This window comes from Petaurus breviceps, unplaced genomic scaffold (genome assembly GCF_028583685.1).
Source record: "Petaurus breviceps papuanus isolate PSGF00001 unplaced genomic scaffold, PetGlider_PUasm1.0 79, whole genome shotgun sequence".
In the NCBI taxonomy this organism is placed as follows: domain Eukaryota; kingdom Metazoa; phylum Chordata; class Mammalia; order Diprotodontia; family Petauridae; genus Petaurus; species Petaurus breviceps.
The window spans coordinates 20229701-20240014 of NW_027186523.1; positions in this window are offsets into that span (position 1 = coordinate 20229701).

The window sequence follows — 10314 nt, forward strand, 5'->3', positions numbered from 1 at the left end:
TTCTTTCTTTCTTTCTTTCTTTCTTTCTTTCTTTCTTTCTTTCTTTCTTTCTTTCTTTCTTTCTTTCTTTCTTCCTTCCTTTCTTCCTTCCTTCCTTTCTTTCTTCCTTCCTTTCTTTCTTCCTTCCTTTCTTTCTTCTTTCCTTTCTTCCTTTCTTGTTTGGAAGAATTATATAGAAAATAAGTACTCCAATCTCTTGGTCTTCCAGTCATTTTCTGAAGGATGATTATGATATTTAGTTTTACTCAACATCTGGGCCTTTGTGATATTGGGGGGGGATACCTGTATTTAAATTATGTCATATGAGTTTGGAGCTCACTAAGTATGTTGATGTTGTTAACGGGAAGGTGAACACTATGGCTCTGGTAAGTTCCAGACCAGGATAATAGTTTTAGAATTGTACCATTTTGTTGCTGTTTAATCAGTTTTCAGTCATGTCTGACTCTTCATGATCCCATTTGAGGTTTTCTTGGCAGAGATATCTGGAGTGATTTGCCATTTCCATCTCCAGCTCATTTTACAGATGAAGAAACTGTACTAAAGAGGGTTATGTGACTTGGCTAAGGTCATTTTCCTGACTCTAGACCTGGCATTCTATCCATTTTATCCACTTAGCCATCCAAGAGTTTTAGAATTGATGGGACTAAATCAAAGCTATTCATAAAATTAACAGACTACTATAGGCATGTAGTTTGGATTCCTAGCAATCATGTTCATGGTTATTCTAGCAACCTAGCTCTAATATTTGGAAATATACAGGAAGATTCTAGGAAGAGTCAAAGGATCAAGAAGACAGTTAAGAAATCCATTAACCATCTACTTTAAGGGTTGTACCACAGAAGTTTCATTTTGGAGTTTCTCTAGTGACTGAAGTATAGAAAGATCAGATGAAAAAGTTCACTTTATGGGTAGTTGTAACAAAGAGCTATGAGCAATGCTTCTTAATAGTTCTTAATCTTTTCTAGGGAAGTCTTGGAAAAATGCTCTCAGATTTTCTTAACTATAATGATGTAAAAGTCCACAATAGTGAATAGCTCACCTAAGAATTTTCCAATAAAAACTGCGAAGCAGAGCAAATGAAACAGTGATAAAAAAAAAAGAGAAACAGCAGGAAGCTCTTCCATTAACACAAGTAGTTCCTAAGATGAGTAGAAACCATCAGAAGAAGTATGATCAGGGGTACACAAGAAGTATGATCAAGAGGGCCTTGAGATAAACAGAATCTGAAGCCAGCAGGATCTTGACCGCCACCTATTAGAGCCAAAAGAGACAAAGCCAGCTCCTAATAGGTCACTGCCCAAGAATACCAAGATGGCTATCTCTATCCTTCAGGAGATTCACATGTGCATTAGGGCTCTACAAATGCACAAAATTATGTGCTTTAAAATCACATGGTGGAGAACTGCAGAGGAAATTGACTAAATGAAGTACTGACACATAGGGTCTATTAAGAACAATCTTAATGAAGTTTCTGTATCACAGTATCAAAGAGACAGAGTTGAGAAAGAGATGCCCTAGGACCCTCTAGGGAAATGATGCTGCTCTAATCTCCACTATACAGCTAAGCCTCTTCAAGGCCTTAACTAAGCTAATTCCCATTTTGTGGTTTGTAATAAAAAAAATAAAGGGGGGGGGGGGGGGGGGGAGAAAGAGCTAACCAAAATATTACATGGAAAACCTGGAAATTAAGACAAGAGGCAGAAAAAAATGGCAGAAGACTCACTAGCCATCTATATCTTTGGCTAGTGCTTCATAACAAGAAAAAGAGGGGGCCCAAGAATCTTCCATTTTATCTATAGGTATGGTTAAAACAGAGCAAATGGCTTTTGTAATATAGTATGGACTGGGCAGGTTCTATATAGATCAAACAAGAGTGCAGGAAGTATCATAGGGGCACATTTATTTTCTCCCCTACAAAGACATGCTTAAAGATGTAAAAGATATAGCATATTGGATATTAATTAATACATAAAATTTGTGATAGTTCCTGAAAACTACTACTATATTCTCCCAAGAACTTGATACTTAATACATGAAATATTCTGTGGGACTGTTGAACAGATATTTAGCTTTCACCTCAGATTCATAATGTTTAAGTAACTCACTTGAGGTCATCTGGTCACATGTCAAGAGGGTCAGAGGATAAGGACTTTGAATAAAATGAAGCATTTGTTTAACAGTTCCACAAAGTGTTTCATTTCTTAAAAAAATATATTGACCTCCTCATTAGTTAGATAGGCAGATAAATAGATAGATGGAGAGATAGATCTTTTACTTATTTAAGTATTTATAAGTATTATTTTGTATCTTTGTGTTTTTAATATTAGAAGGTGTATATATATATACATATATATATATATATGGATGGATGGATGGATTGCCTTTCCTTTCTGTCTTAAGTATTGAATTATACATATAGACAATTTCACCATCTTTTTTGTGAGCAAGACTGAGTAGAACTTCCACCACCTCATGTTATACTTCTTAGATTTGTGGTCAATGATTAATGTGGGCTTTTCCATAGTCACCTCAAGATGCTCAGTAAACCCTAGTTCAGGTAAAAGGAAGCAGTTTTTGGTGGCTGTCTTATGAAAATATTCTTCATTTGGGGGCATTGCCAAGAGGCACAGAAGCAATAAATTCTGTGAACATTCCCAACAACCACCTCAAATGCCTATAAAATATGATGCTAGGCAAATGTTAGAGCTACAGAACCCACTAAGTGACAAATAGAAACAAATCTCCCAATGAAGGCAGGCCTAAAAGAAGGGTCTATCACAGTGTGCTAGGAGCAGAGTGCAATCCCGTGTGAGCCACAGAGTTTTGGCCTGAGGGTGGTCCCCAGCCAGCTGCTGCCTGAACAGAATTCAAGAGAGTGAATCATCAGAAGCTGTAGCAGTTTCCAGACTCCTCAACCCCTAAACGTCAAAGAGCTAGTAAAAGGTTAGTCAAGAACTCTGTTGGAAAGTAAGGATGCAGACTGGCCTCTGCCCCCAGGGCTAGAGATGGCTGAGTCATGGTGACTGCAACCACTGCCTGGCATGGCTGCCTCAAGAGCTCCTGGCTTGAAGATTGTAAGGGGACCACGTGACCATTCACAGGGTAATCACTCTTTCTTTGGCCTGCTTGGATCTGGATCACTATCTTACGTGGAGGTACTGGGGTATGTGGCCAGTGGACCAGAGCTTGTGGAGGCTGCAGAGAGGGCACCCTCCTAATAGCTCTGGCAGCTGAAAAAACCCATCAATTCGGGACAAATCTCTACTCTGTGGAGGTAGAGTTCTGTGGTGGCAAAGAGCTCAAAAGTCAAGTAATAGACTGGCACCATAACAAGCACAGGAAGCAAAGCAAGCAGAGTAATCAAAACATATTCCTTTTTGGGGGACAAAAAGGATCAAAGCATGGAATCGGAGGAAGACAACCTAGGCAGAACTGCATCAAAAGCCTCCAAAAAATATGAATTGGTTAAAGGCCATGGAGGAGATCAAGAAGGATTTTGAAAACCAAATAAAAGAAGTGGAGGAAAAATAGGGAAGTGAAATAAGAATGATGCAAGTAAATTGTGAAAAAGAGCCAATAACCTAACTAAAGAAAATAACACCTTAAAAAAATAGACTAACTCAAATGGCAAAAGAGGCTCAAAAAGGCAATGAGGAGAAGAAGGCCTTAAAAAGTTGAATTGACCAGATGGAAAAGGAATTTCAAAAGCTCACTGAAGAGAATAATTCCTTCAGAAATACATTGGAGCAAATGAAAGCTAATGATTTCATGAGAAATCAAGATACTATAAAACAGATCCAAACAAATGAAAAAATAGAAGGCAATGTGAAATATCTCATTGGGCAAGCCACTGACCTGGAAAATAGATCCAGGAGAGATAAATTAAAAATTATTGGACTACCTGAAAACCATGATCAAAAAAAGAAGCTAGAAATCATCCTTCAAGAAATTCTCAAGGAAATTGGCCTTATAATTTAGAACCAGAGGGCAAAATAGAAATTGAAAGAATTCATTGATCACCTCTCGAAAAAGATTCCCAAAAGAAAACTCCTAGAAATATCATAGCCAAATTCTAGAGTTCCCAGATCAAGGAGAAAATATTACTAGCAGCCAGGAAGGAACAATTTTATTATTGTGGAAAGACAATCAGGACAACACAAGATCTAGCAGATTCTACATTAAGGAATTGAAGAGTTTTAAATATGATATTCTGGAGGTCAAAGGAGCTAGGATTAAAACTAAGCATCATCTACCCAGCAAAACTGAGTATAATGTTTCAGGGGGAAATATGGTCATTCAATGAAATAGAGCAATTTCAAGGATTATTTTTTTAAAAAAGCAATTAGGGTTAAGAAACTTGCTCACGGTTACACGGCCAGTTATTTTGGGTGTGGTGCTAAGTATCTGAGCCTAAGTATCAATCCCCAGGTCATCCCGACACTGGGAACTGTGCTCTTACTGTGCTACCTGGCCACCCCAACTTTCAAGAATTATTGATGACAAAACCAATTAGACCAAGTAGAAAAGAAAATTAGACTTTCAAATAAAAGAAGAGTAGCATGAAAAGGTAAACAGGGAAAATTATAAGGAACTTATTAAAGTTGAACTATTTACAATCCTACATGGAAAAATTATAATTGTAACTCATGACATTTTTCTCAGTAGGAGACTAGTTGAGGAGAATATATATGTATACACACACGCACACACACACATATATATGTTTATATAGGATGGTATATGTGCTTATAAATTCTTAGGTGTGTGTATATATATATATATATATGTGTGTGTGTGTGTGTGTGTGTACATGTATACATAGACAGAGGGCACAGAATCAGTTAATAGGAAGGGATGATATCTAAAAAAAATTAAGAGGTGAAAGAGGAATATAATGAGAGAAGATAGGGAGTAACAGAACAGGGTAAATTTTCTCATATAACAGACACAAAGGAAAACTGCTACCATGGAGGGGAAGAAAATGAAGGTGAAAGGGAATGGGTCAATCTTACTCTCACTGAATGTGGCTTAAGGAGGGAATAACATACACACTAAATTGGATAAGTTACCTTTCAGGAAAGTAGGGGGGAAGGGGATAAGAGGCAGGATGATAGAAAGGATGGCAAATTGGGAGGGAGGGTAGTTACAAGCACACACTTTTGTAAGGGGACAGGGTCAAAGCAGAAAAAAAATAAGTGGGGGTCAGGATAGGATGGAGGGTAATATAGTCAGTCTTTCACAATGTTTCTACTATGGAAATGTTTTGTGTAACTACACATGTACAACCTATATTGAATTGCTTATCTTCTCAGTGGTGGTTGGGGATGAGGGAAGAAGGGAAAGTATCTGGAAATCAAAGTTGTAGAATAAAATGTTTAAAATAATAATAATTATTATTAATTATTTTCCATGCAACTGGGAAATAACATATACAGGCAGTAGGGTATAGAAATCCATCTTGCCCTCCTACTAAGTCAGAAGGTGGATGTGGGAGGATATAAGTGAGAGCAGATTGGAGGAAGAGGTATTCAGTGGGATCACTATTTTGGGGTAGGGGGTAGGGGAAAGTTTGGGAGAAAATTTGTAATTCAAAACCTTGTAGAAATGAATGTTGAAAAATAAAAATAAACATATACATATTAGATTCTCAATAACATATATATATTCTTCATTGTCTTCCTTAAAATCATGGAGAGAATGACACAAATTCCTTTCTGTTTCCTACACAAGACATTCCAATTCCTGACACTAAGCATTTCACTGACTGTCCTCCATGCCTGGAAATCTCTCCTTATTTCTATCTCTCAGTTTCCCTGGCTTCCTTCAAGTCTGCTTTAAGATCTCATTTTTTTTATCAAAAGCTTTTCCCTCTTAATACTAGCTCCTCCTCTCTGTTGATTATCTCCACTTCATTCTATATGTTGCTTGTTTGCATATAGTTTACTTGCATGTTATCTCCCCCATTAGAATGTGATCTCTTTTAGATTTAGGGATCATTTAATGAATTTCTTTGTATTTGCAACACTTAACCCTATGTCTGGTACATAGTAGACAGTTATTGTCTTTACTTGATTTATTGGTAGCAATGGTGTATTATGTAATTGCTACCATCTGCAATCTCCTTCAACATATCATATTTTTTTCCTGAAAAAAGCCATCATGACCGTGCCATAAGAAAACCATTATTAAAGATTGCGGGAGAGAGGGGAAAACTGGTTAATCGTCAAGTGTCCATTCTTCCAACCATCTGGTAAGTGTATATTTCTCACAGTAGAAGAGCAGGGGATTGAGTACTGAACATGAAAAAAGAATACATATGATCTCAACAAATCAGAGAGAGATAGCGACAGAGACAGACAGCAAGAGAGACACAGAGAGACAGAGACACACAGAGACAGACGTAGAGAGAGGGACCTCTGAGAACTTTTGTCATATTTCAAGGACTACTAATGAAATATAAGAAGTGTAGTATTGAATAGTCTCTAACTGGTTTCACATATAAAAAACATAGTTGAGCACAAGGACAAAAAAGGAGTATTCTAACATAAAATTTTTGACATTGTTGAAAACCGTTTGGATAAAGAAGGTGAATAAACTTTTGAGAACACAATCATTTGCCTCAGATATGCACAGGTGAATAAATCAGAGGAGAATAAACCAAATAGGAATGCAGTGGAAAAAGGACTATTTCTCATTGCCCTGAGTATCAACATAGATCTCACTTTTGGAAGAAACCATGAGAAAAGAATTGCAGATCTCTGACTTTAGAAGTCCTTTATTTTGGACTACTGAGAAGAAAAGTCCCTGAAGGCTGTTTTTTGTTTTGTTTTTACAAAAACAGAACTAGGAGGGGTGGCCAGGTGGCGCAGTGAGTAAGAGCACCAGCCCTAGAGTCGGGATGACCTGGAATCAAATCCGGGCTCAGATACTTAGCACCACACCCAGAAATAATTGGCTGTGTAACGTTGAGCAAGTTACTTAACCCCAATTGATTTTTAAAAAAAAGGAAAAAGAAAAAAAAAAAGAAAACAGAACTAGCAAGCCAAACCAAGAACTCAGCCTCCCCTGAACAAATGAAATTACTCATCTCTTATCCCTTTAATCAGCCTCCTCCTTTTTATCTCATATGTACAGAAGCCTTCTTTGTTTATATACTTGAGATAATCACTTGAGGATGGAATTGGAACTGAAAACTCTCTTAGTATCAAATTTCCTCATATTACAGATAAGAAAACTGAGGTCCCTACAAAGTATGACATGTTCAAGCTCCCACAGCTGTATGGTGTCAAAGTACTTGAACCTCAGTTTCTTATAGACAAAATGAATTTGAACAGAAATCAGACATCAGAAAACATACCAGACTTAAAAATACTCTCACACACAAACACACACACAAACATACACACACACACACACACACACACACAGAAAGATATCCCCAGATATTTTTTTCCCTTTGAAGCCTGTAGCTGCTTATTTCTAAAAATAATTTTGACATGAGGGTTGTATAGCCGAGGGTTTGGTTTTTTATTTGTTTTGTTTTGTTTTATGGCAGTCAAAGAGACATTTATATTAGGAGCAACCCAGCTTGGCAAATAACCAAGGACCCACTGTTCTCTCTGTGATTTGCTGAGGATGAACAGGAAAGATGATGTCCTTCCTATTGTAATTTCAGTCCTTTTACAGAGTGAACAAGCTTGTAAAAACAATTTTGTGAGCTGATGTCATCTATACTTATGTGCAAGTTTGAAGCATGACGTAAAACAGAAGAAAATTGAAGTCCTTCAAAAGTTTTTTATTCTAGTTTTCTTATAGTCATTGGTCACTTTGCTATTTAGGATGAAAGCAAAACTCTCTTCCATATGTGGGGAACAATTTACTATATGCCCCAGAGATAACAGAAATCTCATTTTCCGTGAGTATTTCAACACAAGCATAAGAAAAGGGAGCATGATTAAAAGGATGATTTATATACTGACCCCTCATGATCATTTTAATTACCATGGTGTTTTGCTGGGCCCACCTAATTTATCAACTTGCCTAGCTACTGTAGCAGACAGCAAATCATTAGTTTCAGAAATTTTTTTATTCTTTTAGACATTGCAGAGACTTTTAAAAGTTAAAGAGGCAGGGGTGGCTAGGTGGCACAGTGAGTAAAGCACCGACCCTGGAGTCAGGAGGACCCAAGTTCGGTTCCCAGACTAAGACACTTAACACCCACACAAAAATACTAGCTGTGTAACCTTGGGCAAGTTACTTAACCCCAATTGCCCTCCAAAAGGCAAAAAATAAAAGTTAGAGGTGTGTCTTAGCAAGCTAAGTAGCAGGCACATATTTCAATGTCTGTGAAATATAATTCAAATCCTATTTGTTAACAATTCTCACTTCCATATACACAAATATGATTAGTACCAGGAAACACAAGCACATCCTAGCCTTCAGAATGACAATGAGATGTAAAATGAAAGTTTTTTTTACTGACCTCAGTTCTTTTGTAAGTCATAGGTTTTATATGAAAATATCTAGGGAAGCCTATTCAGTCAACATATCACTGGTATAGGATCTTTTTCCCACAAATGTGGAATATAACCCATCTATATTTTATAGTTTTAGATATAACCCTAAAGTTCAGAGTCATTAAATGACTAGTAATTTCCCATACATGATGTAAAGTCATGTCTTCCATACTCCAAATCCAGCATTCTACTGTTTCTGGTGACCTTAAGTTTAATAAAAATGTTCAAAAATGAAAAAAAAGCATATCTGGATATATAAATGATTTGGACTTATATTATTTGAACATGGGCAAGTAACAATCTTTGGCAACTTCATGTTACTGATATGAAAAATGCATACCCATCTTACCTACAATTTAACTGACATCTGTTGAAAGTGCATATTAAACTATAATAACTTTGAAAATATTAACAATGAGGAGGTCAAAGACCTTAGCTTATCTCAAATTGGCATCTACCCTTTTGCTTAGCAGGAAGTAATGGGCATTGATGTTACTTAATAGTTATTGTATTAGTTTTTACTAGTTACTAGTAAAATTATTTTCACTTCATCCTCTAAAGGAAGTACTGAAGCTAAATTATTATTCTGCACAGACTAGAGGTGTTCTTGAAACCCTGATGACTGATTAAACATTATGCTTCATTGCCTATGTTTATGACAAGGTTAACAGCTTCTCAGAAGATGGTTGTTAAATTACTGAACTTTTTATTTTCTTTTGGTGTTTTACAGAAGGAGAAAAAGCAGGAACAGTGGAGATAAAGAGAGGAGAAAGGGTGGTCAAGCATAAGCAGGAGGGAAAATGAGAGATTGATTTAGGATAATAAGCTTCACTTTTGAAATATAAATGCCACTGGGGGCTTAATGTATGAGTCACTTCATACATGGTAGGAGTTATTCCAAACATAATCATGCTGCTTTCCTTATACCTAACATTAGTTATACTGAATTTTGTCTTTCTTTTTTTTTCTAGAGGCAGACATATCTGAAGCCTGAGTTACCTTGAAATGAAGGCTAATGTTGGTGTGGTGGCTTTCTAGCTGTTGGTTTGGATAACCAGAGAGCAAAATGGGCATATGGGGATCCTGAAAGATCAGGAATCATAAAATCATAGATTAAGAGCTAGAAGACACGTTAGGGATCATTGAGTCAATTGTTCCCTTTCTCCAATCTTAAAATTGAGGAAATTTAGCCACAGAGAAATTAAGTAATTTACCTAAGATCACATAGCTAGTGTTTCTGAAATGGCATTTGAACTCTGATCTCCCAAATTTCAAGTCCACAGACCTATACAATATATCATACTGTGGAGATGGATACACACACATACACACATTATACATATATGTTTATGATGTATATGCATATATAGTATTGGTTTATATATGTACACATGTGTTTATATAATATAAAGAAAGTGAAAAGCCATTTAACATGCTACCAATACAAATAGATACTCAATAAAATTTGGTTGACAGTTAAGATGAAAAGACAAATGTTACCTTCCTTGCACACTTATGTGCAATCCTGGTTGTGAAAATAATCCTACATTGTCCTGAAAATATAATCTCCTATGGAGACTTTAGATTAACTACTGTAGGGGCAGTCAAGAGGTGGAGTGAATAGAGAACCTGCCCTAGAGTCAGGAGGACCTGAGTTCAAATCAGACCTCAGACACTTGACACACCTACTAGCCCTGTGACTTTGGGCAAGTCACTTTACCCCAACTGACCTCCAAAAAAACAGAAACAAAAGCAAAGAAAATTATGGGTGGCTAGGTGGCACAGCGAATAGAGCACT